The sequence below is a fragment of the Podarcis liolepis genome (genome assembly GCF_965112155.1).
Source record: "Podarcis liolepis genome assembly, chromosome: 9".
In the NCBI taxonomy this organism is placed as follows: domain Eukaryota; kingdom Metazoa; phylum Chordata; class Lepidosauria; order Squamata; family Lacertidae; genus Podarcis; species Podarcis liolepis.
In genome coordinates, this window is record NC_139564.1 from 42,098,560 (window position 1) to 42,123,188 (window position 24,629).

At 43.0% G+C, this 24,629-nt stretch overlaps 2 long non-coding RNA genes across 2 annotated transcripts in view; both read left to right on the forward strand.

The window, feature by feature from the left end:
- The window catches only part of LOC310714763, a 203,992-nt gene that overhangs the window by 4,650 nt on the left and 174,713 nt on the right, over positions 1-24,629 (forward strand). The window lies entirely within an intron of this gene.
- On the forward strand, positions 1,020-23,264 carry LOC310714772. Its single transcript, XR_014530060.1, has 4 exons — positions 1,020-1,980; positions 3,086-3,144; positions 20,661-20,729; positions 23,078-23,264. It is a non-coding gene; the product is annotated as an uncharacterized lncRNA (long non-coding RNA).

Here is a 24,629-nt window from a genome sequence, read left to right on the forward strand (position 1 = left end):
GATAGCAACCATATGGGATGAGCATTCAGAAGGGATGGAAATTTTGTCTATTTCAACTTTTTCATTTTCCTGATCTTAAATTCAGTTACCCATAGTTTTACTTCAGATTGTATTTTTCTAACATTCCCACAAAGGTTAGCATTTCAGTCCATTTCTCCTAACATATATCTTTTGCATGCTGTTTTGATTAATATATACATTCTTGCAAGGTGTTTGTGTGTTATTTTCATGGGTATGTGCATTTTTATGTTCACTTTCCACTAATGTACACATTTTTGGGTACACGGTTGGAGAAGAGCACAGCAAAATCTGGAGTAGTGTGAATTTCAAAGGACAGCTGTATTTGGGTTCACATATTGTTTCCTGAAAGGTAAATTAGGTAGGTTCATCGTAAAATGCAAACTGAACTAAATTTCCACCCACCCCTAGTCTTCAGCAAGTTCTTACGTAATTCTAAGATTTTACCAGATGGTATGCTGTGCACTATTAATTCCCCCCCCCCCTGCAGAATATATATTGGGTGTAGGTATGTTAACGAGATAAAGCAGCATCTGAAATATATACTTAAGGAGACCTCTTGTGTTTGTAGTTAAGCACTACAGTGTTAATACAGAATTATTTGTGACAGTTATTTACATCCCAGAACAATTACAATTTCCAGTTCTACATTTGGATGACATTGTGTGTGCACATACCATTGGATATAAAGGCCATGCTAGTGTTATTTCTGTTCCCCTTTCATTTTAAATTACTTTAGTTTGTAAGCACGTGGACAATCTCTATGTTGTGTTTTATGTTATTTTGATTGCTTTACAAACAATGATAAATACAATGATAACATTAACAGTAGCTAGACCTTTCCCACACAAAGCTCACATGCATTTTGATAAAGGAGTGATTTATACATGTAGGTGTTTCAAAAATACCATATTCCTGTATTTTTGTACTTGTGAGTGGCAACAGAGCACAAAGCATCATGCAAGAAGCAGCCTTCAGACTTCCTATCAAGAGTGCATGCTAAATTGAATGCGCATGCTAAATCTTTGTGCATGATAAATTGAATGCGAAAATCTGTGATCGTACTAAGCTCAGTTGCCCCAGACCCTGCCAACATGGCCAATGCTGTCAAAAGATGGCTGAGATAGAGGTGGTGTAGGTGCTGTGAACTAGGCCATGGAAAGGGCACTGAATAGGCTGTATGATAGTCTTTACTTTGATAAGGGAAATAAAGGGCTTAGGGCAAAGATGGGGCCTGTGGCCCTTCCCAGACAGCATGATAAATTATTGGGAATGGCAGAAGGTATTGTCCAGCAACACCTGCAGGGCTTCAGGTTCCACACCCCTGACACAGGGCCACAGACGTTTTCTTCTGGTGTCAAATCATATTGCCAATGATACAGTGGTTCCATTATGCTGTTTTCCTTCTGGAATTGACATATGGTAGCACCCAGGGAATTAGTGTGTACCCAGGGACTGTCTGCTGCTTGCCCTTAATGCATACCTCTAATAGAGACATTTTGTTGTTAGTTTAATTAAAAATTGTGGGGAAATGATTGCCAATCTGCAACAATGTTTGCTAGTATGTTAATTTATTTACCCCATTCATTTTTTGGCCCAAAACAAATCCCTACCCCTTGGGAAATAACATTTTTCTAAAGTGCACTATAAAAGCATCATGAAAGGTTTCCAAAGGCAAAACAAGCTTTTGAACTTTTTTGCAGTAGAAAGGGAAAATGTGACTTTTGTGTGCTGGCAATGCTTTTACCTTTTTACCAACAGTGTGCATTGGTATTGAGTTTATTGTGGCTTAACCTTATCTAAAACGAATGAAAGCAGAGAAGCTTCCACCTCTATGAAGTGTGTATTGATTTCTGCCTTTTTCTTTCTTGTCTGTTCTTGGTGGTCGGCTGTCTCCCTAATGTGGCCATTTGCAGCTACTGCAGGCTTTGCTTGAATGCTTGTTGTGGGAGAGTAAAAGAGGTCAGTCAATCAGCTACCAAACTAGAAATAAGGCTGAAATATTATACAGTGATACCTCGGGTTACAGACGCTTCAGGTTACAGACTCCGTTAACCCAGAAATAGTATCTCTGGTTAAGAACTTTGCTTCAGGATGAGAGCGGAAATCACGCGGCGGTGGCAGTGGGAGGCCCCATTAGCTAAAGTGGTACCTCAGGTTAAGAACAGTTTCAAGTTAAGAGCGGACCTCCAGAACGAATTAAGTTTTTAACTCGAGGTACCACTGTATACACTTACCTGGGAATCAGCTGCATAATACACTGTAGGATGTATGTCTGAGTAAACATGCATAGGAGAATGGTGTAAAAAAATGGTATAAGCAATGTACAGTGGGACATCAGGTTATGTACTTAATTTGTTCCGAAGGTCCGTTCTTAACCTGAAACTGTTCTTAACCTGAAGCACCACTTTAGCTAATGGGGCCTCCTGCTGCCCCCGTGCCGCTGGAGCACGATTTGTGTTCTCATCCTGAAGCAAAGTTCTTACCTGAAGGAGCGTCTCCACCCCTATCGTTCAGCCCGGACACTGAGATCCAGCGCCGAGGGCCTTCTGGCAGTTTCCTCATTGCGAGAAGTGAGGCTACAGGGAACCAGACAGAGGGCCTTCTCGGTAGTGGCGCCCGCCCTGTGGAACGCCCTCCCATCAGATGTCAAAGAGATAAATAATTACCTGACATTCAGAAGACATCTTAAGGCAGCCCTGTTCAGGGAAGTTTTTAATATGTAACGCTGTACTGTTTTTAACACTGCCTGGGAGCCGCCCAGAGTGGCTGGGGAAACTCAGCCAGATGGGCGGGGTATAAATAATAAATTATTATTATTATATTATTATTATTATTATTATTAACCCGAGGTAATATTTCTGGGTTAACGGAGTCTGAAACCTGAAGCATGTGTAACCTGAGGTACCACTGTATATTACTGTACCTTTTGGAAATTCAAATTAGCAATGTTGTGTTGAATGGAGGTACAGCAGCTCAGCTGAAAGCAACACAGTTAATTACAGGGATTGGGGAGGATCTAGTCAATTCCTGATCATCATCTAAAATATGTTATACTCTAATGCAGGTGTAAGAAACTGGCTCTTGAAGGTGGGCCCAATCCTTGTTTCCTCTACCCCTCACAGGGTATGTTATGCTTACAAATGTATGCATGGTTATGCACACTTTATCCTAGGATATGCCTTTTTGTACGCATTAGTGGGCTGGAGTTCTGGACTGCAAAGTTCAAAGAAGTATAAATTTTGAAGGTTGTGTTTAGAATCATAGACTCCCAGAATTATAGAGTTGGAAGGAATCCCAAGCATCATCTACTCCAAACTCTTGCAATTAAGGTATATTTTTGCTGAATATGGGGCACGAACCTATGACCCTGAGATTAAGAACCTCATGCTCTATCGACTAAGCTAAAGTGTACTGCTTTGGAAATCTAGGGAGGTTCACCTTCAAATGTGAACTGAATCAAATTTATTTCCCATCCCTAGTATGTAGACAAGCTTCAGACAAGGATAGAACTGTTGTCTGCCCCCCAATGTAAAAAGTTTTATGGTCAGCAGAAATAGAGCACATGTATCTTTCTTCCATTACATTTCCGTTCCTGGTATGGTGGTGGTAACTACAGGTGAGGGTTAAAGAACTTCAGCTCTGGGGACAAAGAAAGACAATTCTCTTGGGAGCAACTGTTGGGGAAACCCTGATTGGCTGTGGATTCCAAGTATGTGTTCCCTGATTGTTTAGGAATGTTCATTTACCCTGAAAATTTTTCTAGTTTACTGCAGTAAATCCAGCTGTGATATTAGCCTAGCCATGTATGAACCCGATTACTACATAATTAGCCCTGAACTTCACAGAAGAAGTATTTTATCCTCTTTCCTGTGTCCAGTCCACCAAACTCCAACACTCTACCCACATTCTTAACAATGGATGAGATGTGAAATGCCTGAGTTCTTTGAGCTTTTCCTTTGGACATTCAGCAGCTTGTTCTTGTTGTCCTCATAAGGTGGGGTGTCAGAGAACCAAATGCATTATCCAATGAAAAATCAAGTTGACAAAGTCAACTTTCTCTTGTTAGTCATCTAGTGAAGAAAATTAATGCATTGTGAAACTACTGAACCATGAGGGTTCATGTGTCGATAGTGCCATCTCTGAAGAAAATAGAGTAGAACAGCAATACTTGCTTCATGTAAACTCATTTTTAAGATGTCAGCTAAATCAACAGCAGAGGCACATTCTTACTGTCAGAGCAATGACTTCCTAAGACACTAATGAGTTTCAGTAGTAATGCAGAGGAAATTTATCACTACAATAGTAGTGCAGAAAGAAGCAAGAAAGCAGGTCCCTGACCCCAGGTTCACAGACAGTAAAACAGTGAGAAAAATACTGAAAACTTTGAAACAGGATCTGCTGGTTGAGTGCTTGCATGTTTTAGAGCAAGAAAGCTGACCAGCAGAATGCAGTGTACTTCTTATCTACTAGTAAAGGCTATTTCTTCCTGCCAAGAAATAATAAAGGCAAATGCTATTTATTGTAGGGGAAACTTACAGGCTATACTTCCAACCTTCAAACCTATCCACTACCTGAAGCCTTTGCAAAGTGATGATGTGTATAATGTTTTATGGTTTTGAAGAAATGCTCATGTGGCCTTCCTGTCATTTTGTTCCTCTTTTTTCTTTCTGAGGGGGTGACAAGCTTTGGAGTGAGATTCACTTTATCCAACTCTATTGCAGCTACAGTGGTACCTCTGGTTACATATGCTTTAGGTTACATATGCTTCAGGTTACAGACTCCACTAACCCAGAAATATTATCTTCGGTTAAGAACTTTGCTTCAGGATGAGAACAGAAATCGTGCAGCAGTGGCGCAGCGGCAGCAGGAGGCCCCATTAGCTAAAGTGCTTAGGTTAAGAACAGTTTCAGGTTAAGAACAGACCTCCAGAATAAATTAAGTTCTTAACCAGAGGTACCACTGCACTGCTCTACCCAAAAACTCAGTTTGCAATCAGGAAAGGGGATTTTTGGCTGCAAACCAGCATAGGCCACGTATCAGTCTATTGCATGATCTAGATTGGAGCTCCATTGCTTTTTCTTCCAAATAACAGTGTCTTGCATTTTTACTCCACTCTGCCTGAAAAGGCCTCTCCAAGAGGGTTACAAAGGTTAGCAGTGTGACAAGTCCCTGCTCTCAGGCTTAACAGTCTTCATGGAGAGTGTGATCCCATCCAAAACAAGTTGAACACATAAGCACATATCCACTTGTCCTCATCCAATTCCACCACTAATCTCAGGCATCTGTTTAGGATCTTCTCTTCCTCCCTGGGATGATGTCACCCAGCAGTTTTATGCAGCTGTTCAAGAACATGGGAGACAAGACTGACCCACACAACAGTGTACATAAATTAGGCATGTCTATTTCAATAGGTTTACTCTGAGTAGGACTAACATTGGACACAACCCCTCTGAGACCTTTGGAGACCTGCTGACAGTTCTGGGCTAGATGAACCATTGATTTTTACTTAATATAAGGGAACATCATTTATTCCTAGGACATGGAAATGTTCAATTCAAAAAGGCAATATTGGGGGGGGGGTGAAATACGGCATACTACCCCTCCTCCATCTTCCACTAATGCATCCCTTTATTTTCTTCCCTCTTCTGCTGAGTTTCTTCTTGCCCATTTTAACAGAAAAGCACAGAATCAACGCTTTGTTATTGTTCAGAGTGGCAGGGCATTTTTAAAAAATGTTTTAAAGCCCTTCTTTATGGTGTGTGGGCTGTAGATTACATTGTACTGTGGCTAGATGGCAATGTGTCTTAAGCAAAGAGCTGCTGTGGGCTATGGATTTATGCCAGTCTTGAATTTTTCGGAACTGCTGCTTTGCTTCAGAATATCCGTGCCTAATAAGGTTTTGGCTTGATTCTGTGTTTGTTGGGGAGGGACGGAAGAGAGAGATGGGGACTAAACCAAATAGAGAAAGAAAGTAATTCATTTGTTGAACCAGCAGGGTGGGGGAGATCACCTAGAAATGCTATCAGACAGGAGCTAAATCATAATCTGGTTGGTTTCTTTTAGCTCTTTCTGTGCCATCTGTTGCTTCTGCACCATCCCAGCAGGGACAAGGAGAAATGACGGAGAATCCCATTGTACCTCTGGAATCATGAGCAGACTGAAGGTGTGAGGGGCTCAACACGCACACCAGTCCAAGCTCTGTGCAGACTGCAACACGGAAACTTTGTCGACAAAAACTGTGTAGCACAACTTAGTGGTGTGAAATCTGCAGCTATCAGCAAGTATACAACAGATAGGTCAGCTGTGGGTTGGCAGACAGCTGAAAATATGACTCAATCCACTGATTTGTATTCATGCAGGTACACTTTTAATCATCTTGTTTATTGGACATGATTTCAAGGGCATGAGTGGTGTTTTGATTTAATCACCATGCCTCCTAAGAGTACGAAGAGACAGGAATACAAAGTCTTAAGGACTCTTAACACGCCATTTTTAAAGGCATAAATTCTGAGGGTACAGTTAAAAATGTGGAGCATAAATGTCACCAAGAGGTGCTTGAAACCATGTGCTTCATATAGGAACACATTCTAGAGTTGTGGGATTGGCCACAGTTACCTCTTACCTGGATCCTTAGACCAAGGCCAGAGAAGGGACTACTTTACTTCTTTCTACTCCCAGGGTTCCTGTGTCTATTAGCGTGAGGTGTGCAGTCTCTTCTCTAGAAAATTGCACATATATTCTTGTTGGAAATGTCCAGTCATTCTTTGCCAGCCATTCTGGGATTTGGCTTGAAACTAAGCAACAATATCATGTACAGTGTAAGAATGGCGTCTCTACTGTGCAGCTTTCTATGCTTCATCACTTCCATCTGATTTTATATCTGGTCACTGTCTTTCCTATCCATCTAACAATATCTATACAATAAATTTTATCTATACAATAAAAATGAAAGAATGTCATCACGCAGTCCATATTGGAGGATTTGTAGAGCCACATCACAATCCTGGATTTGCATGAAGTCAGGGCTGGGTAGGAGAGCAAACGTGATGGCAGGTTGCACAATGGCAGCGGCTGTGGCCTGGGAGAGTGAAGGCAGGGACACTGAGAGGGAGAAAGTGGTGGTTTAAAACAATGGCAGAGGTTTGAGTAAAGAGGGAATTGAGAGACACTGAGAGGGGGCAAGTGGCAATTTTAAACAATGGCAAAGCAGAACTGCAGTATAAAAGAGAAGTTAGCTTCTGAAACAGAGTGGAGGGGTTGAGAAATGAGCTTCGTGTTTGCATAGGAGTTTAAAGTAGAGGGAATTGCAGGGGTTTGGTGAGCCAAGCGAGCCGGGATACAGCCCCATGTAACCTGATATGGTGGTTTCATGTGCAGAGTAGGCAGCTGGAGCAGCTCTGAATCTGTGTTTTTCTACTGTCTTCATCCCCATAGTGTCTTCCAGGTAGAATCATAGAAAAACAACCTTTCTTTTTCTTTTTCTAAAAAAAGAAGATGATAGGTTTTACATTTACACTGTTTTTGAAGTGTTCTAATGACAACGTTGAAAGAAACTGTAGTGTTTACCATTGGCCAGTAGAGTGTGCTCAGTCCTATCTCAGTGAATCGGCGATTGCGCCTGCTTTTCTAAGCACATGGAATACACTCCCAAATGGTATTTATAAATAGATCTCCCTAATACAGCAGGGCTGTGTACTGCAATCTTGCAGCCTATTAGCCTAAATAGAAATACATTCTGGAAGCGTTCCCTCTAATGTTAAAGAACGCCCTCTCAACATGCTAGTGGGGATGGCTTTTAAGGCATGAGGGGCTAGTGCCAGCTGGTAGTCTTATTTTCCTTGGCTCCAGGCTGGCTGGGAGTGGCACAGTCTGTGATTTGGACTGTGTAGCCTTCTGTTCACTCCACCCACAAGACAGGAACTTTCTCCTCTGTCCCATCTGTGAGGAAAGCAAGATGACAATGGGGATGTTTTAATGGAGTTGCCTTACAGGCCTTCCCACTCTCTATTTCCCCCTTTTTTTCCTTGGCAGAAGCTTCCTATGGCATTGGGGTCAGATTAGATTTAGTGAAGAATGACTGAGGTGCCTTTCATCACTGCTTGTGCGTGCACATCCATGTGTACGCACACACAGCAGATCCACACCATACATTGAAAACACATTCAGTTCATATTTAAAACACATGGCGTCTCCTGGGAACTGTAGTTCCTTAAGGGGGCTGGGAATTGTAGCTCTGTGAGAGTGAAACGAGAGTTCTGTGGATTCTTTGGGAGAAGAGTGTGCTTTAAATGTGCTTTTCATGTATGGTATGGATCTGCCCACAGACTTACACAAGGAGATGTAAAAACTTGGGTGGTGTGATACAGTGGCATTCTTAATAGGCTGTTAGCTGGCAAAAATGTAACTATATTCTTATTTTGGAGTGGGGTTGTAAGAAGTTACTTTGGCTTGCGAAATTCATAAATTTTGTTTTGAAAGGGGTAAGGAGTTTCTTAAAGATGCATCCAAAATCTAGTCAATTCAAAAAGCGAGGTGCTATGACATCAGAGGCTCCTCCAGACACCTTTTCTATTGCACATTTGTTATGCTATTGGGACAGTCACACACAATCCTGCTTTCAAGAATGTTTATGCAAGCAGAGGTTTCTGGTGCTTTCGCCTTTTCACTCCCAGTGTACTTCCTGACTCGATATTCTGTTAACATTCTCCCTTCCAACCTCTAGAACCAACTGTTGAGATGATAAGTATGCTCACATTCCAGCCATACAAATATATCCAAGGTAGGCACAGAGCTAGTCTGATGAGGGGTGTGGCCAGAGGAGAGCTTGGAGGGCCAGAGGGAAGGCCACATTTGGCGCCTGCACCTGAGGTTTCCTACCTCTTTTTTGAATGAATTTCAGTTGTTGGAACAGCGATGGCATATTGTAGTATATTTCCTTTCTCTTGTTTTTCTAAAAATGTTATGCCTAAATGGTATCTTGTGTGATCTAACGTGAGCATAATATATTTGCATAGGTTGTAACATTTAAGTCGTTGATGACTAACCAGAACTGCTATTTGTATGGAGCTACTACAATAGAAAGGCACCCACCCACCTACCTCAGAAAAGAAGAATGTGGGGATCTTTCTGAGACCTCTGCGCAGACCTCTGACCCCACCTGGTTCTGTCCAGATCAGCACATGTTACCTGCTCTGTTGCCCCTGTACACCTTATTTGAACAGTTTGTCCCCTTTATTTTGAGTATTGACAAGCAAGGGAAACCATCTGAGGTGAACCAGGAGCTGGGGAACCACCAGCCATGGGATCAGACAACTAAACGGGACCAAAGAACAAGTCACAGCCACAAGTCAAAGCAGGAGACAAGGTTAAGAAGCAAATGAGTACACGATTCATCTCCTGTCCAGTTCTAGCCAAATGGTCCTATATCGTATTAGTGTTCTGAAAAAAAGGCAATGCCGGTAGTATACAGGATTGATTTCTAACAGCTGTCAATGGCATGCAACATTGTTCCATTTGAACCTCTTATCCCCCATTGCAAGCAAATATCTGATGTATAGGGAAAGAGAAATGACTGTATATGTTCCTGCTATTCGTGCTGCGCAAGCCTTTTACATCTCACGTCCCTGGTGATCTGTAATCACTTTACTGTGATTCTTCTGTGCTGTGACACCATAACAGAATATTAGATTATAGTGGCATAATGTCATACATAATAACATTAAAACATGGAAAGCCTGAAGCTTGACTCACTTTGATATTACATTCTCATTTTTAAAACCCAAATGCCATTTTTTATTCCAGAGGAGGCTGCTTCAATGTTTAAAACATTTTGAGCGTTATGGTAAAAATGCAAATACTATTTTTAAAGCTGTCTTTTCTCAACAGAAAGCCATGCTTGTGCTACATGGCAGATAATGAACTTAATGGAAAGATAGGCAATTAATTATATTCCTTATTAGTTAATTTTGCTTGGCAAATTCAACAGAACTTGGTTATGCTCTATGAATCCAGGTAGACATGGAGACCATTCTATAAAATCAACACGATTCAATAGATCTAAGGAGATCTTAACCTCTCCTTTTGTTGCATGGCATACTTGCAACGACCCTATGAATTCAACAAACCAAGTGGTATGGCTTTGCTGGACTATGCTACACAATGGTGAATTAATTGTTGCAAATGCTTTTGGTATGTATCACCTTGCTATACTGTCTTCAAAAGCAGCTATCTGTTTGCTATGAAAACTTCTTTATAGTAGGTCCACCATAATGTCATTTGACAGTTCCTCTTAGGGGGATGCCTCATTCAAAGTATGTTGCTGTGGGTTTGCAGAATAGATGATCTTCTGGATTCAGCCCCCCTGTCCCCCAGTCTGTCTTACCCTGATCTGTCTTGGAGCTGAACATTTTGCTTCCTGGACGCTTATATTCAAGTGTACACAAACACTAAGCCTTAGATAGTGCCCTATATAGTCTTTCGTTTTACACTCTGGAGGAGAGTGGTTTTGATCTATAATTACTGAACTGAATCTTTATTGCTCAGAGCCATAGGCCACCACAATTCAGCCCATCAATAATATAATATAGGATGCTTTTTCTGCTACATGTCAAACTCAAAGAACAAGCAACTTTTTTATTTTTAAATTTTTAAATTTGTGCAGGACAGGTTACTGCACAATGAATGGATACTATCGTGGTGGGTTCTTTTTCCAGAAAATACATTCCCTTATTTGGGATGCTAATGAAGCCTTTTCCTATAAGTTTGCAATTTCTGGGCAGATTCTATAGTGACATGAGGTTGTTGGAGCAGATGAAAAAATGTACTGATTCTGCATATTGAAATTAGAATTTCTGCTAGTCCTCATTTTGTTTTTTATGCTGTGTCAGAATGTGCAAACAGCCCCTTCTCCTGAATGCTGAATTCATGGATGGGTGAGGGGGTGGTCACAAGCTGTGATCCCACTCTCCTTTACATATGAATGGCTTTTTATGTGAACACCTCTGTGCTTTTCTGGATGTGTGTGTGTGATGGAATTTGCAGGCTGCAATTCCAAGAGGTATACATTGCTTCTTGTAGACTTCCTTTGTTAAATTTTTTTATTTTTTTAAAAAAATATTTTTTATTAACCGACCAATCAAATCAAATCAAATCACATCACATAAATTCCAAATTACAAAGCCGAATTTTAATTTTTTTGTTGGGGGTACCCATATTTCAACTTCCGAAGGGGATTCCAATCATCATCTTACTGCTGCGTTAATATCCACAAATCTGTCCAAATAATGTTCATATTTCTATCCAGTCCTATCTTGCTGTCCCCACGTCTCATCTTATTCATAGTATTTTTCTTTTTTCTTTGTGATCTCTTCTGATAATCTCCTTAAGTATACACATTATAATCCTGTGTGAATTTTTCCGTTCATCGAATCACCATATTGAGATGGTTTCCATATATCATCACTTCCATAAATAAAAGCACTCTTTCCATCATTAATCTTCGCAAATCTGTCGCCTTCTTTTAGTCCTCTGAAGAGGCTCGCCCGCAATATGAAAGCAGATCCATTCCTCCTTCCAGACATAGGTCTTTCGACAGAACTTGCCAAAATGGCGATGCTGTTTTTTACTGCGTCATCCCAAAGCTCTTATACTTTCCACGATCTCCTTAAAACATGCTTTTGGTTAGAAAATTATCTCCACACAGTCTTAAATCATCAGCTTGGGTAATTTAAGTGGCATTTCTGACTTGGGGGGGGGATTCTTGGTTAATCACATAGAGAAAAGAAAGGAAAGTCCCCCCCCCCCCATCCAGTCCCGTTGCCAACATACCGAGCCTTGGTGTGTCTTCTCATGATATATTCCTGTTTATCCAACCCGTCTTCTTTATCAGAGATCTCTTCAATTAGGAGTCTTTACTCCCCATTCTTCCTTGAAATATGTGCATTAGCTTCCTCCTAATTGTTTCTTTTAAAGTTGCTGCAGTTAGAGGCACGAATCAGAGACAGCGTCCAGGAGAGCCGAGATCCACACAAGGGCTTTCTGCCTAGTGCCCCCACCCCCTCGAGTTCGGGGGTGGTATAGGGCACAGCAGGCAAGGGCAGTCCCTCCCACTCGCTTGGGGGGGCCAGGAGGCTGCTTACTCCCATCACAGCCTCTTAATTACCTCGTGTGGGTCGGAGAGATGTTATTGTCGGCCATCTTCCAATGCGCCCCTAGTGGCACCCCCCCCCCGCTTCTTGTAGACTTCCTGCCACAGAATTTATTTTCTCGAAAGTGCTTTGTCTTGGGCAGGCTTCCTTAACCTCGGCCCTCCAGATGTTTTTGGCCTACAACTCCCATGATCCCTAGCTGGCAGGACCAGTAGTCAGGGATGATGGGAATTGTAGTCTCAAAACATCTGGAGGGCTGAGATTGAGGAAGCCTGGTCTTGGGTACTGGGATAGACTTCATGCAGTATTGCTGTTTTGATACGTCAGGGCACTTTAAACCATGCGATTTATGTGGGGTGACATAACATCTGGGCTGGGGAAAATTTGGAGGCTGAAATGCACCAATAATTTTGTGTCTCCCTTTGGATAAACACCCAGAGCTAAGTTCAGTGTTATATATTGAGTTCTAGCCAGAACAACCTGGGACCCCAGTTTGGATATCTGGATAGCTGTCCCCTTGGATATCAGGATAGCTGGATATGTCCTAACACCTGAGATATGCCTGGACAGAAGCATCTATGTTAATGAACAGCATCAACAACAAGAATAGTAGCATAGTCAAAGCCATGACAGTAACCTGGGGTGCCAACTCTACTTCCTCTGAATGACTAGATGTGCCAATGAAAAGCTTGCTCGTTGCCTGTACTCACAGCTAACCCAAAGATGCAAACTGTTAGCAGGGGTCTCTCTCTTTCTCTTCCAAGAAACAAGCAAAATGTTCCACAATACTGAACCCAAGACTCCTGCCACTTGGCATTTTCAGCATCATCCTTACCCCGCAAAAAAGTGTGCTGCAATTCAAAAACCTGCAAGTGGCAGGAGTCTTGGGTTTCAAAGCATGTACAAAATTCCTTGCAGAAAAGGTGGTCTAAAAGAGAATACAGTGGTGCCTCGCAAGACGAAATTAATTCGTTCCGCAAGTTTTTTCTTCTTGCGAGTTTTTCGTCTTGCGATGCACGGTTTCCCATAGGAATGCATTGAAAATCAATTAATGCGTTCCTAGGGAAACCGCCTTCAGACCAGGTCCGGGGACAGTCTGTCCCCCGACCTCTTCTGAAGGCTGGGGGGGGGGGAGAAGGGCTTTTCTTCCCACCCTCAGCCTTCAGAAGGCTGTTCTGAAGGCTGGGGGTGGGAAGAAAAGCCCTTCTCCCCACCTCCCGCCCCGCAAGCTCCGGGGACAGGAGGGCTTTGCTGCCGACCGCCAGCATTTTAAAAGCCCCCGCTGTCCCGGGGCGATTTTAAAATGCTGGTGGGTGGCAGCGAAAGCTTTGCTGCTGTCCGCCAGCATTTTAAGATCGCCCGGGACAGCAGAGAAGTCTCCGCTGCCCCGGGGCTTTTAAAATGCTGGGGGTCGGCAGCGAAGGCTTCGCTGCCGCCCGCCAGCATTTTAAGATCGCCCGGGACAGCAGAGAAGTCTCCGCTCTCCCGGGAAGGCAGGCAGGGGGGGGGGAAAGACTTTCGCCCCCCACCGGCCTTCAGAAGAGGTCCTGGACCTCTTCTGAAGGCGGGCGGGGGGCGAAAGTCTTCCCCCCCCGCCTGCCTTCAAAAGCCGTCGGGAACAGCGGAGAAAGGCGCTGCCTTTCTCCGCTCTCCCGGGAAGGCAGGCGGGGGGAGCAAAGACTTTTGCCCCCCGCCGGCCTTCAGAAGAGGTCCAGGACCTCTTCTGAAGGCCGGCGGGGGGCGAAAGTCTTTGCTCCCCCCCGCCTTCAAAAGCCGTCCGCGATAGCGGGAAGCTCTTCCCTGCTATGCCGGACTGCTTTTAAAATGCTGGCGGTGGGGAGCAAAGCCTTTTGACCCCCGCCGGCCTTCCTGGACCTCTTCTGAAGGCCGGAGGGGGGGGAAGGCTTTGCTCCCCACCACCAGCATTTAAAAGAGGTCCCCGGAGATTTCCCTATGGGCTTTCGTCTTGTGAAGCAAGCCCATAGGGAAATTCGTCTTGCGAAGCGCCTCCAAAACAGAAAACCCTTTCGTCTTGCGGGTTTTCCGTCTTGCGAGGCATTCGTCTTGCGGGGTACCACTGTATTGCAGGAATCCATGATTAGGAAGCTACCTTATACTCAGTCCGACCATTGATCCATCCAGCTCAGTTTTGACCGGCACCAGCTCACCAGGATTTCAGGCTCTGTCTCAGCCCTAACTGGATTGAACCTGGGACCTTCTGAATGCCCGGCAGATGCTCCAACCGCTAAGCTATGGCCCCACCCATGCATGAAGCACAATTCTGTTATTGTTCCACTGCTTCATTGAGGCTTTCTCCATAATAAGCAGATGCAGCACATCCCATTTCACAGCCTGAGGCAAAACGGGAACATGCCATCTTGCCCTGCCGCTACCCCATTGCTGCTACCTCCTTTCCTTGGGTTGTGAAGCTGTGGCAGCGGGTACCAGTGAGATCTTGCCAAAATCCTGCGTGGTGCCTGCAACAGAGGCAGCAGGGAGGGCAGGGCGCTTACAGGGTCTTGGGGCTTCCGCTGCCCAAGTGGCAACTTCACCCTGCCTCATAGGCAGGCTGGCCCTGCTAGTAAGTGTCTTTCGGCTGCCGTCTCAAGAGAAGTAATCCCCCCCCCCCCAAGGATCTGGAACAAAAGCATTTATAAATCTCTTAATCTTGAACCCTTGATACATCCCAAAGTACTAACTCCCTATATTCAGCGTTGAGTGGCTTATGGATTGCAATCTATGATCTTGATAATTTTCTTTGTGGAGCAAGTTGGTGTTGACCACTTACCAGATTAAAGTTAACTAGATCAACTAGCTGAAAGTGATATTTGTTGGGTATAACGATCTTGAGAGAAAGTACTTGGCGCAAATGATTCGGAAGTAGCAAATAGGCCTGTTGTGTCAGTATGAATTGCAATGTGAGATGAGATTTTGCAATTGCCTTTTTATCATCTCCCAATTTTTATATTGCAGAAGAGCTCTATATATCATAGGGAACATTGTGGGTCCATCCATTGTGGCTTGCAGCCCCAGGGTTTAATTTGAACTGACATTCACCAGAGTTCAGCTTTGGCCTTCAAAATGAAAGGACTTGCCTGTTCCTTTCTGTAGAGTCAGGATGGAGAGGAGAGCATTTCTCTGCAGTTATTTTACTTCAGGCTTCTTCCTCAAATTTGGCTTTTTCTCGAAGCTTGACAGGAAGAGGGAAGTATACTGCTGCCCACAGGGTCTTAGTTTCTTAATATTTCCATCACTGAATCTGCAAAGGTAGAAAGGCATTGGGTTACTGTCCCTGCCAAATCTTATCTGTAAGTTATTTACAGTGCAATCCTATCCATGTCTACTCAGAAGGGAGCCCTGTTGAATATACTGGGTTTCGCACCCACATAAGTGCATATGGGATAGCAGCTCCAAGAGGCAGAAAGCCATATATTTGACGGTGAATATATTGAAATGTAGTATTCAAGCCCAAATCTGAGTGGAGGTAGGAGCAAATGAAAAAGCAGATGCAGATCTCTATTAAAATGGAACAAAGCAAGATAAGATTCAAGCAAATGAAAATATATTAACACGCCCCTGCTCTAAATTCTCTGGATTACCACCAGTGCTTGGAAATCCAGATGAAGCAATAAATTTAAGATCATACAGAAACTATAAGTGTAAATGACCATTGAAAGATTAACTCTTTGCATAACAGCGGACCCAAGACTTTTATCAAATCCATCACAGGCCCTGATTAGCCATGATGAATTCTCTATCAATATGCTTATATTGATCCAGAAACATAGGAAAATAGATATGTTGGTTTTTATGTTTGTTATTGTTTTTATTGATATTTTTATAGACTGATTTGATTGATAGTGATATTGTGTACGTCACTGGGTTGTTAACATTGTATTCCACATTGGGACTGTTACTAGAAATTAATCCTCACCTAAATAAATATTATGCTGCCCAAAAAACAAAGAGCCAAAGAGTTGGTGGTGGCCCAGGGAAACTTTCATTAAGCCTCAGGTCTCCTGGCCTCTACACCAGGGGTCGGCAAGATTTACCTCACCTGGGCCGGTTCACTCCAGCAGAGATCTTTCTGCGGCCCGGATTTCACACGCACACCTGCAATTTCCGGCGTCTGCGCAGATGCGATTTCCAAATTCTAGTGCAGCAGAAGTGAGTCCCCACGCTGTGATGCTTTAGAGCAGCATGCAGCTTGGTTTGGGAGTGGCTCATGGGCCGGTTAAACGACCCCCGTGGGCTGCTTGTGGCCCATGGGCCTTAGGTTGCCTACCCCTTCTCTACACCCTTCTGTAAAACTTAGAAAAACTTTGTTTGGTTTTTAGATTTATAGTGTTCTTTTTTCCTCTGTGGGTCAGCCTAAATTGGCGTCTCTACATGTAAATTAGTATGTGCAAATGTTATGCAAATTTCTGTCATAGGTCTGTGCCTCAAGTCTTTTCAGGAACTAGCAACACCTTGTAAAGAGTGGGTTTCTGTCACAATTCTCCAGCACCTCCTTACCTTTAAAATAGAGAGAGAGAGAAAAAACTGAGCAGAAATACTGGAACAGTTCTGTGAATGCCCACAAGGTTTCATTATGAAAAGCCTGGCAGCCTCAATTCAAACGTAATTGTGATAAAGTAGACATATGAGTGCTGTGTGCATTTCAGTGGGCTACTCCACTTTGGACAAGTTGACTGGAGATCTTCCCACTCTCTTACCCCCTGTGTTATTTCTCCCATTAACAGTAACTGGAAGTGCAGGAAGCAGTATATAAAGAGAGGCACAGCTTGTACATGGATTTGCCTATTTCTTTGGATGGCTTTTATAGCATAGGAGATCCCACAGCATAGAAGCCATATCCTCGCAGTGTGGGGGCTTTGGCCCCCACAATAAAATATTTGAGGGGGCTGGGTCCCCACAACGTTTTATTCACATTGGCACCCATGTCCCACAGTCTCTTCCCTCTTCCCCGACATCCCCAGTGTGTGGCCTAGCAAAAGTTTGACATGTTTTCCCAGGTATTGTAGGGCATAGACATGCTAATCTTGGTGCATTCGGTCCACAAAAAAGCTTCAAATACGTCATCTAAGCTCATAAAACCACTTCATCTGACTTCAGGTTGTTTGTGCAAATTAGTGCCCACCCCAAGAGGTGTCTGAATCCACCTGCCTGTGATCTGTTTTCAAACCTTGAGAAGCAAAAGGAGAGCAAAGAAATGGTTATTCTTGGCTTGGTAGGGCAGAGATCTTGGTTTCGTGAGTCAGAGACATTTTCCTAAAGTCACTGCTGCCACTGTTAACTGTTGATTAGCTAAAGACTGGTTCAGAAACCACAGCCTTGTTTAGTGTGACCTCACTGATATGGCATCTGGGCAATTATCTTGGAGATAATGAGCCCCTTCATCTAAAACTGAACAACAACATCTCACTCAGAATGCGTAAGATCAGAGCCAATCTGGCTCCCATCAGGGTGCCTGACATCCCCTTTGTGTTACACCTTATTTCAAATCTAACCTTTCACATCCTGAATTAATTGAAAGTGTTTGAGATTAAAAATTAATGAATTCATTTATAGCAGCATGGTGAGTTTTGACAAGGGTGGGGCGGGAGGAGGAGGAGAATGGGGGTACAAAATATCAATGAAATAATCTCTTCGATTTAATATTCTAGGCTGGGGTGAGAGAGAGAGAAAAAGAAAATGTAATTCTTGTTCACATGTAGAATCTCACGTTTCTTTCACTTGTTCAGGAGCCTAATTAGCACAGAACCTGATTCTTCTGCTAAACTGTGAAAAATAAATCACAATTGCCCATCAGCGATTCATTTCTGCAATTAGAGGCTGGTTCCAAGTGTTGTTTTTCCATACAGGCCATGAGCTCTCCTTTTTATTTCTCATTCTGCCCTACCCCAGCAAGGTTACATAGGCTTCCCACTAGAGCAGTAGCTCTGGATTATATATATTTTTGTAAACCACTTTGAGGTGTTTTTTGTTTTTTGTTTACAATCAGATGTATAAACTCAAATAAATAAATAAATAAATAAATAAATAAATAAATAAATAAATAAATATAGGATGGTGCTGCATCTCTGCATATAGTGCATACCCCTCAACTATCCTGGAAAAAGTGGGACATCTCTTTTTTTTTTTCATGTGAGAGGACGGCAGCCATTTTGGGTGCTGCAATCTCACCCAAACAAAACTGTTTTTTTGGGAGGGGGGCCCGATCTCATGCAGGTCACATGTTGATGCTGGATGAACAGTATAAGCTTCTATGCCCATTATTCATTTATACATTCGCACGCCATCTCTCCTCGAAGCTACCTGGGATGGCATACTTATTGTTAGCTCATTTTATTCCCGCAACAATCCCTTGAGGTAGATTAGGCCAAGACATTCTGACTGGCTCAAGGTTGACCATTGAGTTTTCATGTCTAAGTTCGGAAACAGGGGCCTTCACATCCAGTACTGTCCTAACTGCACTTCAATAGCCTGCCAGATTCACAGGGCAAACCAATGGCGAAACCCAACCCATCAATGTATAAATTGATACTGTTCATCCTTTAGAGGAAGTAAACTAGGGGAACTCTGTAACTCAATGGTGGCAAATACGTTGTGGATGCAGGCGGTCACTAGGTAGGACTGGGAAAGGGGTCCTGTCTAAAACCTTGGAAGACCATTGCTAGTGCAGGAAATAATGAACTGGATAACACAATGGCAACTTCTTAAGCTCTTAATTTAAAGCATCCTTTTCCTTTAGCGATGTCTGTGGTTCCAGGAAAATTACTCTTCATTATCTTATGGTTGGTTGACTATGCGGATTTTGTTCCTTACATTACTGGGCTTTTATTTGTGTAATTAGTCCCAGTTTCAGAATGTGTGCTTATTAAGTGTGGCAAAGTTAGTAAGTTGCTAATGCTTTAGAACTGTTTAATGAAGCACTTGGAAGAATAGGATTTCACAGATGACTGAAAATATCCCCAGCAAAAAGGAAACTATTTTTTGTGTTCTACCCCGTTCCACTGGTTGTGGCGCAATACCCCATCCAGATGCTATTCAGTGGGAATGAGCTGGTCTAGAGAGGGAATAACCTGTATTTCCATTTATTTGCACTCCTGTGCCTTAGCAATGAATGGAAAGCTTCCAAAGAGCTAACAAGAAAGAGTGTTAAGCAAAGAGCGGGCTGCTGATTTGGCTGGAGAAGGGATATATTTGCTTGCATTTGGCACGTTCTTCATGTTTAGAGGGCTTCGCAGTCATTTCCATGCTTGATTGACATAAGGAGAGGGAACACATATCTTCTAAATAGGCAAACTGAATGGATTCAAGATGACCTTAAACAGACTGGAGTACTGGGCCCAAACTAACAAAATGAATTTCTATGTAAATGGAAGGTTCTATACTTAGGCAGGAAAAGCCAGCTGTGCACATATAAGATGGGGGATACCTGGCTTACCAGTAGTACAGTCATACCTCTAGCTGCGTTGGGTTCATGTTGCAGATTTTTGGGTTGTGAATGCAGCAAACCCAGAAGTGTATACTTCCGGGTTTCGCCACGCACAGGAGCGTTCTGCACACTTTGCATGAGCGACTCTCTACTTACAGACTTTTTGGGGTGCAAACGGCACCCCAGAACAGATCGTGTCCGTAAGTAGAGGTATCACTGTACATGTGAAAAGGATCTAGGTGTCTTAGTAGACCACAAGCTTAACATGAGTGAACAGTGTGATGCAGCAGCAAAAAAAGCTAATGCTGTTCTAGGGTGTATAGTATCCAGGTTAAGGGAAGTAATAGTACTACTGTATTCTGTCTTGGTCAGACTACACCTAGAATACTGTGTCCAGTTCTAGGCACCACAATTTAAGAAGGATATTGACAAGCTGGATTGTGTGCCGTGGAGGGCAACCAATATGATCAAGGTTCTGGAAACCAAGCCTTATGAGGAACGGTTGACCCTAGAAAAGAGGATAATAAGAGGAGATGGCCATCTTCAAATATCAAGGGCTGTCACATGGAAGATGGAGCAAGCTTGTTTTCTCCTGATATGGAGGGCAAGACTCAAACCAATGGCTTCAAGTTAAAAGAAAGGAGATTCTGACTAAACACCAGGAAGAACTTTCTGACAGTAAGAGCTGTTTGACTGTGGAACAAGACTCCTTTGGGAGGTGGTGGACTTTCCTTCTTTAGAGGTTTTTAAGCAGAGGTTGGATAGCCACCTGTCATGGATGCTTTAGTTGAGATTCCTACATTGCAGGGGGTTGGACTTAGATGACCCTTGGGGTCCTTTCCTACTCTATAATTATATGATTCATTCCACATGGCACTTGTAGTTTGCTCTGAAAACTTTGGCATCTTTTCATATTCATAGGTCGTTGCCTAATTTTCTTACATGTTAATTCAACTATGGGTGTTTTTATTTTTTGAAAAGTATTTGAACTATATTGGTTTCACACTCCTCCTTTTCTCTCTCCCCCTCCCCCCATCTTTCTTTGGAACTAGCTAATCAAACACAAGTAATTAATTTGCATCACTTGCAACCTGGAGGTATTTCATTACCACATCGCAAAGGTGAGAAAATAAGAAAACATTAATATTCATAGGCTCATTGCATAAGGAACTCAGAAGGGATGGTTGTTGTTTTTTATTATTAAAGTAAATAACTTTTTCAGTCCCCCTGCAAGAATGTCTCTCCTGGGCTTGAGAATGTCAGGGATTTCAACTGTTTAACCTTCATGAATGCAGTAATCAGCAAAGCCTTCTCTTACTGTTTGATGTAATTTATATCACGCAGGTAACTGAAACTGAGAAGGTACTTTAAACTTAAGTTAATGGCATCACATCTGTCGCAGGGTCCACATTTCTGAGACTTTGCTGCATAGTTCTGATTCTGAATTCTATATGTAATGTGTGGGGAAGGATTAGAGCAGTGTGGGCAGTTCCCCCGCCTAGGGCGCTGAGCTAAGAGGGTGCAAAATTGAGAAGATCCATAACGGAGAACATTGATTTTGGGGGGTGCCAAATGTTGACTTTGCTCAGGGTGTCATATTACCAGAGTCCATCTCTGCAAGGAGACGTCATAGGTCTGATTTAGTGGCAGCTGGTGTCCATTGGGACTGGTAGGGCAAAAGGCAAGGAGCCCAACAGAAGTTGGCGCCAGAGCCAATAATAGGCATAAACAACTAATTCTAGTTCTGTCACCATCCTCCTCCCTGTTTAGTTGTACAAGAGCAACACTGAGACTAAGCAGGAGGGACCCAACAGGCACTGTCATGTCCTGCACTAGTTGCAAGTAAGAAAGTGAAGGTGAAGACAGGCTGAGGTTGGTGGGGCGGCAGCTCATTTGCCCTAATGGACCTAACAAAATCTGTGTACTGAGGGAGTTGCTGCTAGTCTTTGTTTCTTGGGCTCCTATTGATCTGCTGTAGCTTGATGAGTTGCTCCCAGTTCCTTCTGGAAGTACCATCTCTTTATCCTTCAACCGCCATCCTTAGCACCTGATTTTCCATCATGTATGTAATATGTTCAACAGCCTTTGGGGAAGGCATGTAGCTCAGGAGCAGAGCATGTTGTTTGCCTGCAGAAGGTCCCTGGTTCGATTCCTTCCCAGAAGGGCTGGGGAAGATCCTTGACTGGAACCCCAGAGAGGGGGCTACCAGTCAGTGTAGGCAGTGGGGATCCAAATTGCTATCTAAAAACACAAATATTCAGGAATCCTGTTGACTTGCATTTGGAAACCGAAATGGCCATAACTTTCTTGTTTGTTCATATCAGGACATGATAGCCTCTGCATGGAGGATTAACCCTGTCAAACTGCATATAAGTCGTTCCAAGGGTTTACATGCTAGCCTTTAAAATATAAATAAATAAATAAAATAAAAATAGCCATTGCGTATTTTTTTTTTTTTACATAGGGGCATGAAATTGGAGACTCTGTAGCCCCCAATAGGAGATTAGTTATGCCAAATTGCAGACAGGTAGCACCAGAGATTTTCACACTTTACAGTTTAAAATATTTTAAAATTAACATGGATGTAACTTTTTAGGTTGTTTTTTTAATTGCACATGGGCATGAGCTTTGGAGAAAATTTTTAGCTCCTAAAGGTAAAGGACCTCTGACAGTTAAGTCCAGTCACGAATGACTCTGGGGTTGCGGCGCTCATCTCGCTTTACTGGCCGAGGGAGCCGACATTTGTCTGCAGACAGTTTTTCCCCCCGGGTCATGTGGCCAGCATGACTAAGCTGCTTCTGGCGAACCACAGCAGTGCACGGAAACACCGTTTACCTTCCCACCGGAGCAGTACCTATTTATCTACTTGCACTTTGACGTGCTTTCGAACTGCTAGGTTGGCAGGAGCTGGTCCTTATGAGGGGATTAATCCTAGCAAATTGCAGACAGATAGCTTCAGGGTTTTGCCACCCACCGGTCCTGCTGACAATTTTTTCTCGGTAGGTTTCTGTTGATTTGGCAGTGGCATAAAAAGCCTGACTAGTGGAAAGGTTTCCATGTCTGTCAGGTATCATGTCCATCAGTAAGCATTTGTGAGTGAAAGAGTTCCCTGTGCTGAGATTCCATCATTCATCCCTCAGTGACAGTTGCCAATCACGGTATGGGTGTTAGATGTGGAGCGACTTCCATTTTCATCATCATCATTGCTGACTGACACCTGGTTAAGGTGTTCACAGCATGCTTTTTGTAAGAATGTCTATAATTTATCCACGTGACATCTAAATTCTGATAAAAATGAAAGAGAATTCTTGTGTGGAAGAGGCTTGACTTACGGTTGCTGGAGAAACGAAATGTTGCCTCTCTTATCAGTGTTAAAGTGCACTTAAATCCCTAGCCATGCTATGACACCATTCTAGTTCAGAGTGACAGAGTACTGTATTTTCCCGATTCTCTTCCATTCTCATTACAGCCCTGCCTTTCCATCAAATCCATCAAGACAGGTGGCAGTTCTTATATCCCATTCTGCACCAACCAAGCTGGCCTTTGTCCCGAGAGTGAATTAACAAACACAATTCAAACTTGAACCCGAGGCAAAAGTGACAGGCCGTGGATTTGCTTCCTCTTCTTTTACACTTTGATGCACATAGCAAGACTGAGAAAAGTATGTGTGAGTTTCAAAGTGAGGGCTGCTTGTTAAATGGGGGGGGGGGAATGCAGATGCTGTTGAATAAAACACCTCCAGATCGCAGGCTGGGAGGATGAAGCAATGTGTTTAACCTACACATTGCTGTTTTTATTTAGCACAGAGGAGATTTGGCACTCTTTTAATAGCAGCCTTAAAGGTTAATGCAGATGTGCAAGTAAAATGGGATGTTACAGACTATTTAACACCATCTCCTCTCAGTGAATATGTTAGCAGTTTGGAACAATTGCCACCATGTTAGCAGTCCTCTTACTGTGAAGGAAAGGAAAAGAAAGTGATGTCTTGTGGGAAAACATTGCAGAAGAATAGGTTCTCTGAATCTAGAGGGTTTGGAAACAATGCTGGCTGCGTAAAATCGAACGTGTAGATTATTTGCCATTGCAGGAAGGTCAAGGAAGTAACACTGGACCTATGGACTTAGGACAGCTGAGGAAGGCCATCATGAATTGCTTCCTCCAATATACTCTGATACTCTTGTTGTTGCCATGCTTTGCAGGTTGAGAGGGTATTCAGTATTCCAGGCCACTCAGTGTGTGCTTGTATTTCTGTCTTGTTCCCTTTATTGGAAAGTCTATCTATATTTATTGATGCAGAGCCTTAGGGCCCCACAAAGTGAACGAGGACAGGAATTCTGCATTAAGAAATGCAAATTCTTGGCATCTCATCACTTCTGCCTGGTTTTTATGAATATCGCTACAGACCCCCCAGGGTTGGAGGGTTGGGCATTCTGTTTCCTTCCCCTTTAGCCAAGTTAATCACAAGCAGTCATGACATCTCCCTGCAGAAGTTCAAAGCTAAACATCAATCATTGTGGCTGCAGTTCAGAACCTTTGGTAGAATGAGCAAGAAATTGAGGTCTTGTGGAAATGTGGAATGACAGACCTCTTGCAACTATAAGAAACACTTGTGGTGTGGTACACAGGGCCTGCTTGCATCACTTTGCTTCTTCATTTGTGTGAGAGAACACTTACACTTTAACTTTCTTCCTAACAACTCGCCAACATTTTATAGAGGCCAGAAATTGTCATTTTCAAAATCAGCATGGCCCTAAATTGTAAAGCACACTTGGGCTGCAATACTATACAGTGGTACCTTGCAAGACGAATGCCTCGCAAGACGGAAAACTCGCAAAACGAAAGGGTTTTTTGTTTTTTGAGCTGCTTCGCAAGACGATTTTCCCTATGGGCTTGCTTTGCAAGACGGAAACGTCTTGCAAGTTTGTTTCCTTTTTCTTAACACCATTAATACAGTTGCGACTTGACTTCGAGGAGCAACTCATAGCACGTGGTGTGGTAGCCTTTTTTGAGGTTTTTGAAGA